This window comes from Otolemur garnettii, unplaced genomic scaffold, assembly GCF_000181295.1.
Source record: "Otolemur garnettii isolate 467f Iridium unplaced genomic scaffold, OtoGar3 scaffold00098, whole genome shotgun sequence".
Classification (NCBI taxonomy): domain Eukaryota; kingdom Metazoa; phylum Chordata; class Mammalia; order Primates; family Galagidae; genus Otolemur; species Otolemur garnettii.
The window spans coordinates 3,182,580-3,190,743 of record NW_003852493.1 but is presented as its reverse complement, the minus strand read 5'-3'; positions in this window follow the sequence as shown (position 1 = coordinate 3,190,743).

Sequence of the window (8,164 nt, the reverse complement as noted above, 5' to 3'; positions counted from 1 at the left end):
ATCTTTGAGCTCTTGGGCTCCTTCAAAAGCTTTGGCTTCGATGTCAGTTCCTTTCTTCTGCCTGTTCCATTCTGTTACCGAGGGATTCTACCCTATTTTTTAGATCTTTGAGAGCTGCAACTTTTGCCTCAATGTTTCAAAATCTTTGGTCATTTTATCTTTGAAATCATTGAATTCTTGAGACATCTTTTGAATACTTTCTTGAAATTCTTAATTCCCTCCTTTCTTCCATTCTGTTATTCCTATTTGCTATCTAAATTCTGAACTCAATTTCTGACATCTCAGCCATCTGTTTATGGATGGGGTCTTCAACTGCATCTGCTCCATTTTTCCTTGGGGGAGTTGATCTACTCTGGTTATTCAAGTTGTCAGTTTTTCCACTGATTCCACCCCAGGCTGAGTTTACACTGTTTGGAGACATTGTCAGAACCATTCATTTCATTGCTGCCACTGGAGAAGGTGCCTGCTGCTTCTGATTGCCCAGAGAGACAGGGCCTGTCTGTCATCTTCTCCTAGTTCTTGGGCCCTGGGGTGACCAAGGGGGGTGGGCAAGAGAATGGCAGCGGCCAGATCAGTCTTTGCTCAGCACCACTAGGGCCTCCAGGGGGGCAAGGGAATGGCACCTGCCAGATCAGTCCTAGTTCTGCCCTACCCAGGCAACTAGTGGGCAGGGGAATGGCAGCAGCAGCACTGGAAATGTGTCCGGATGAGTCTTAGTTTGGCCCTGCTGTAGCGACTCCTGGGGCAGGGGAAAGGCAGAGGCTGCACAGAGTATGTGCAGCCACAGGGCTGGGAGAGTGTGCTCGGTCCTGCGGATGGGGGCACACTACTCTTGGGCCCCTTCTCACTGTCTCTCCAAGGATGGGGGAAGGGTGGACTGGAGATTCAAAATGGCAGTGGAAACTTTAGTTCAATTTTTCTGCCTGGCAAGAAGGTGTTTGGATTCTCAGCAGGGTCCCACGAGGGGAGTAGACCCCGCTGCCTGTAGCTCTCACACGTGGGGTGAGATAATAGGTCCTCAGTTCATCTCTCACCTGTAGGAAGCTTAAAGGAGCAGACGAAGAAAAAACAAAAGAGAAAAACAGAGCTCTCTTGGGGGAGGGCATGGACACTTTTCTTTTCAGATGTTCCATATACATGTAAGTTGCACTCCAGAAGTCACAGCTTGCCTCAACAGAGGTGTCCTGCAGGTATGACTCTTCTCTCTTGGCTGGGCTTGTAGTCTTCAACTTTGTTGGGTGTTTTCTGGACTTTATCCTTCCCTCTGAATGGGAGTTTCTGTTGGAGGCTGGTACCTGTCAGCCATCTTGCCCCCCCCCAGTCTATACCCTATTTTCTGGATTTTTAATAATAGCAACTCTCATTGAAGAAAGATTAAATCTCATTGTGGTTTTAATTCACATTTCTCTGATAATTAATGATGATAATTTTGTGTATACCTTAAGAACAGTTGTATATTTTCTATTAAAATGTCTACTCATGTCTTTAGCTCACTTTTCAGTGAGATTACTATTGCTCTTCTTGTTGAGTTCCTTGCAGATTCTGGATATATCAGTCTCCTATTTGACAAATAGTTTGCTAGTATTTTCTCCCATTTAATAGGTTGTTTGTCACTTCACTATGTTGACTGGTTCCTTTGCTGGGCAGAAACTTTTGAGTTTAATATAGTACCATTTGTGTATTTTTGTTTATCTTGTCAACATTTTTGAGGCCTTGGCCATAAAATCTTTGCCTAGACCAATGCCCTAAAATGTTTCCTCTGTTTTCTCCTAGTAGTTTTATACTTTAAGTTTTTAATTCTTGTTCATATGATTTTTGTATATGGTAGTTTACAACACTACCATATTTTATTTCTGTCTGTATATATCCAGTTTTTTCTAGCACAGTTTAATCAAAAGAGTGACCTTTCTCCAGTGTACAGTCTTAGCATCTTTATTAAAAATCAGATGGCTATAAGAGGATTTACTATGAAGTCCTCTATTCTGTTCCATTGGTTTATGTTTTAGTTTTTATACCAATCCAAGTTGCATATAGTATTGTAATATATTTTGAAGTAAGGTAGCATGATACTTTTAGCTTTGTTTGTTTGCTTCAAATATCTATGGGTATTTAGGCTTTTTTGGTTCCATATCAATTTTAGAATTTTTTTTTATGAATTTGTGAAAATTGACACATAGGAATTGATGAGTATCACTTGGAAAAAATAATCATTTTTAACAATATAATCTCATTTGATCCATTAACATAAAATGTTTTTCATTTGTCTGTGTCATCAATTTCTTCCATCATTGTTTTCCTATTTCTTTGCAGAGATCTTTCATCTCCCAGATTTTTTTTTCCTAGCTATTATGAATAGAATTGTGTTTAATATCATGTCAAGAGCTATCAGAGAAAACTTGTCTTCTTTTCTAATTTGGATGACTTTTACATTTTCTCTAGACTGATTGCTCTAGTTTGGTTTTCCATTATTATGTCAAATTGAAGTGGTAAAAGCAGACATTCTCCACTTATTCCAGTTCCTAGAGGAAATGCTTTTATCTTCATTCCATTTGTTATATTGACTGTGGTTTTTTTCACATATATCCTTTATTATTTAGAAGTACATTTCTTTCTATTCTTAGCTTGTTGAAGGCTTTTATCAAGAAGTGATTTAAGGAGCAGCACCTGTGGCTCAAGGGAGTAGGGTGCCAGCCCCGTATGCCGGAGGTGGCAGGTTCAAACCTAGCACTGGCCAAAAATTGCAAAAAAAAAGGGGGGGAATTTAAATTTTATTGAATGCTTTTTATGTGTTGATTTCAGTGGTTCTCAACCTGTGGGTCACGACCACTTTGTAACAATGAAAATACTTCACGGCATTAGGAAGATTGAGAACCACCAATTTAGATAGTCATATAGTTTTTGTCCTTAATTCTGTTAATGTGATGTATCACCTTTATTGATTTGAATATGCTGAACCATCCTTTCCTTAGTGGTATAAAACTCACTTGATCATGGAATATTATTTTTTGTATATACTGCTGGATTCAGTTTGTTAGTATTTTGTTGAGGAATTTTGAATTTATATCCATCAGAGATATTGGTCATATATTTTTTTGGTGTTGTTTTGTAGTGTCCTCCTCTAGTATGGGTATCAGGGTGATTCTGACCTCATACAATGACTAAGGAAGAATTCTTCCTTCTTGATTTTTTGAAAAAGTTTTAGGAGAATTTGTCTTGGTTCTTCTTCACTCATAATTTTTCTATAAATCCATCTGGTCCTGGGTTTTTCTTTGGGGGGAGATTTTTTATTATTGATTCAGTTCTGCTACTCATTACTGGACAGTTTATATTTTCTATCTCTTCTTAGCTCAATCTTGAGAGATTATATGACTCTAGGAATTTATCCATTTTCTCTGTTTTCTAGTTTGAGAGTGTATAAATATTCAAAACAACCTTTGATGTTCTTTGGTATTTCACTGGAATCAGTTGTGCTGTCTTTGTTTCATTTCTAGATCTTTTTTGGGTTTTTTAACTTCTTAACAGGTCTTTTAACTTTTAACCTGGCTAGTCTAGCTAGCAATTTGTCAATTTTTCATCTTTTCAGAGGATCATTTCATTTCATTGATCCTATTATTTTCTCTAGGCTCTACTTCATTTTAGTATTGCTCTGATATTTGCTATTTCTTTTTTTCTGCTAATTTTTGGTTTATTTATTCCAGACTTTCCAATTTCTTGAGGTGTGTAATTATAATATAAATTTATAATCTTTCTACTTTTTTGATGTAGGCATTTAATGTTATGATACTTCCCTCATAGCACTGCTTTGTATTTCTTCTACATTATAAAGGCTAGTCTTACCAGATATAGAATTCTTAGCTGGCAGGAGTTTTTATTGTGTGTTTTCCTTTCAGCACTTTGAATACATCATCTGATTCTCTCTTGGCATGTAAGATTTCTGTGTAAGAACTCAGGAATACTGGTAATTTGTAAATTCAGTGCCTTATGTGGTCCCATACATCTTGAAGGTTTTGTTCATTTCTTATTATTCTTTTTTACTTATTTTTTGTCTGGCTTGACTATTTCAAAAAACTTGCCTGCATATTCACTTTTTTTTCCTCTTGGTCTAGTTTATTGTTGAAGTTTTGAATACATATGTATTTTATTCATTGCATTTTTCAGTTCCAGAGATTTGCTTAATATTTTTAAAATATCTCCTTGATAAATTTCTCATTCAAATCTTGAATTTATACTGATTTCTTTTCTTTTCTTTTTTTTTTTTGTTTGAGACAGAGACTCAAGCTGTCCCCTGGGTAGAGTGCCGTAGCATTACAGCTCACAGCAACCTCCAACTCCTGGGCTCAAGCGAGTCTCCTGCCTCCGCCTCCCAAGTAGCTGGGACTACAGGTGCCCACCACAACGCCCGGCTATTTTTTGGTTGCAGCCATCATTGTTGTTTGGCGGGTCTGGGCTGGGGATTCAAACCCGCCACCTTAGGTGTACGTGGCTGGCGCCTGAGCCGGTTGAGCTATAGGCGCCGAGCCTATACTGATTTCTTCATATTGGTTTTTGAATTTTTCTTGCACCTCAGGGAGCTTTATAAAAATTGATATTTTGAGTTATTTATCTGGGATTTCAAGTATTTCTTTTTGTTTAGAATTCTTCTATTGCTAAAGAATTATTGTTTTCCATTGCAGGTATCATATTGCCTTGCCTTTTCATGTTTTATGTGTCTTTATATTGATTTTGGTGCATCTGGTTGAACAGTTGCTTCTTATTTTAAAATTTACTTCTGTTGGGAAGAATTTTTTTTCTGAAGATGTGACTATGGTGTTGATTAGGTAGGGACCTTTAACTTTGTTTTGAGTGCATGCAGTAGTAAAGACTCAATAATTTCATTGGCTATAATTAATGATATCTGTGATTTTCATGGTGTGTTACAGTGCAATTATTGGTGAAGGCTGTCTTTGTATTTAAGTGGTAGTGGTGGTGGGCTAAACATATCTATCATTGTGCCTTGGATGAAATGCTGGAGACTGAAATGACAAATGGGTCTGTCTTTGTGTTTAAGTGGTAGTAGTGGTGGGCTAAACATATCTATTTTTGTGCCCTGGTGTAGCATATGCTGGGACCTGTGATAGTGATTCCAGCTGGTCTGGTTTTGGGGCCTCAGAGTTGCAATCTCAGATATTGATTGCAATAGCAATATACTAGGCAACGGCAATATGCTCTTGAGCTCCTGGGCAACAGGAGTGGCATTTGCAATAGTGTTAGTGGTGGTGGTGAGATGCATTTCTGATTCTCAAGTGTTGTACATGTGTGTTGGCAATGCAAAGAAATGTATGGGCCAACCTCCAGGTCAGAAGTGGCACTTACAGGTAAGAGTCAGCTGAGGTGGTGGTGGTAGGATCTTCATGTTCATCCTATGTCACCCTAGAGAAAGGTGGAGGTGTCCCAGGTGGTTTATTGGATTGAGGCATTCCAGAACCCTGAACCCTGTCTCAGAGGGTTGGGCAAAGTCAGGCAGAATCAGATCTAGCAAGCTTAAACTCAGGCCCTCCACCTGTGATTGCATCCACTAGATGGGTGTTGAAGTAGGGTCCTGGAGAAATGTTTGGGTAAGGGGTGACCACAGCTGTATTGAAGTCTCACCATGGGAGAGGAGAGTTGGTTTCAGTGACTACAGACTTGGCTAGTGAGTGGAACCTACTTCCTTCTCATGCCCTAGAGGGATGTTCATACTTTTTAAGCAGGGAATCAGTGCACTGTCCCTCAGACCACTGGAGGGCTGGACCACAGTCCCTGGGAGGAGTTGGCTGCTAAGCAGGATAGGCAGCGGTGGCAAAAACACCTGGCAGGCCCAATAAGTGTCCTAGGTGGGCTGCATGTGGCTCACGGGGCATAGTTTAAGGATGTCTGCTTAGACCTAGCAGAGCTCCCTTGCCCATTCTAGCTGTAGTAGTAGACCTAACTATTCAGTCAGAGTTGGTAGTCTACATTTGTTCTGCCACTCAGGCCTGGGCCATAGAGGCTCCATCCCACTTCAAAATCAAGTTTCCAGGGCAACTCTCATTTTGTTCAAGTCCCAGAGGAGTTGCTTGCTTCTAGGACTAGCAGCTGCAGAACATACCATATGTACTTTTCAGTCCTGTTAGCGGAAGTCCATTTCCCATTCACACCCTGGCTCCACAAGCAGAAGCTTGAGTTTTCCAAATGCCCAGGAATTGAACAGATGGTCCCTAGGATCACATAGTTTGTTAAAAATAAGCAATGAGAATGATGTCTTGCTGTAGCTGCTCAGGTCCTAGAAAGGTCATGAGACTAAAAGTGTGTTCCATGCCTGGAGCAGTTTCTTCTCCTCCTCCTCCTCCTCCTTCTTTTTTGTGGAGAATGTGAGGATTCTTTACACTCTCCACAAATGCAGTTTTCATGTAAGAAAATTATCTTAAAAAAATGAACTCTTCATGTAATTAACAGAAAATACTATGGAATGTCTGTGAGCAGTCTTCAAACTTAGATCTTAGGGAATGTAAATGGGATCTTATATTTCATCTTCAATATTAAAAAAATTATTGTCTGTAGGAAGACAAAAGGTTTCAGTTACAATCAATATTTATTTGTACAGTATATTCACATGAAATAAATATAAAAACGATCACTGTGAATACATTTTTAATATTTTTGTTTTTATATTAGACTTGAAGATAGCCCATCTAAGAAAGCAGCAATGGCAGTCTTAGTAGAAACTAAGATGAAAACTGGAAACATCTTATCTTGTTCCTGCCATGTTAAGTTTTCAGAGTTAAGCTTCACTTTATAGGGAGTATAACAGACTTTATCCTCCATATTTGCTTGCTCTTGCTCTTACTTGCCTTCTGGATCATTTGCCCAGTGAAGATCCTAGGTGTCCCTGACACAGCCTTCCCAACACTTGGCTGCATCAGCTTGTGCCTGAGTAAGAAAGGGTGCATCACCAACAAGGACCACACTATGCCTCTTCACAGGGAGCAGCTGCAGTTCTGGCTTGTAGATGCAACCCAATAATACCCTGAAGTATCATCTTAGTTAGCATTCACTCTTTCTCAGTTTTACTATCCTTTTCTCCTTACTCTTGTTGCCTTGGGATTGCAAATCTTCCTCATCCTCTTGCTCCATAAAAATATATGAACATATAAACTTGTAACACACCTAACTAAGAAAAGTCATATTTTTCCAATGGATGAGAACATTTAAATTACTGACATAAAAATGTAATATGTACCATAGATTGTCAGTTCTTTATACATCATTGCATATCTGTTGGGTATATTATAAGGGCTCTGTAGTCAACAGTGTTTGGAAAAGATTGGGAGAGCTAGCTTAGTCAAATTTCTCTCTCTCTCTCTCTATTTATTTATTTTTGAGATAGAGTCTCATCTGTCATCCTGGATAAAGTGTTAATGGCATCATAGCGCATAGCAACCTCAAACTCTTGGGCTCAAGTGAACCTCTTGCCTCTTGCCTCTTGCCTCTACCTCCTGAGTAGCTGGGATAACAGGCACCTGCCACAATGCTTATCTATTTTTTTTCTAATTTTAGCAGAGATGGAGTCTCATTCTAGCTCAGGTTGGTCTTGCACTCCTTAGTTTAGGCAATCCACCCATCTTGGCCTCCCAGAGTACTAGGATTACTGGTATGAGCCACTTCCCCAGCCCACATATAGTATTAAAAGTATCCTAAATTAATATTAATTTTATATGGTATAAAATACACAAGGAAATAATCCTGACCTCTAGAAATATATACCCTTTAATAGAGAAATTTGAATCACATGGATCTTTTCTATTTAATATAAGCTTTTGAATAACTTCAATTTTATGTAGTTTTGTAGATTTTCCTGCAAACAATTTTTGGTGTGTATCTATAGAGAAACTAAAAATTTTTGGATTGAATTGTAGCTCATCTAGTAATTCCAATTTGGCAATGACTTGAAGAAAATGAGATAATTTGATTTAGCTTCTTTTAAAAGCTGTTACCTAGTTTGATTACTGAAGGAGAAGGCAATAACAAAAGTTGTATTAAGAAAATGAAGACTTGGCTTGGCACCTGTGGCTCAAGTGGCTAAGGTACCAGCCACATACACCTAAGGTGGTGGGTTCAAATACAGCCCAGGCCCACCAAAACAACAATGGCAGCTGCAACCAAAAAT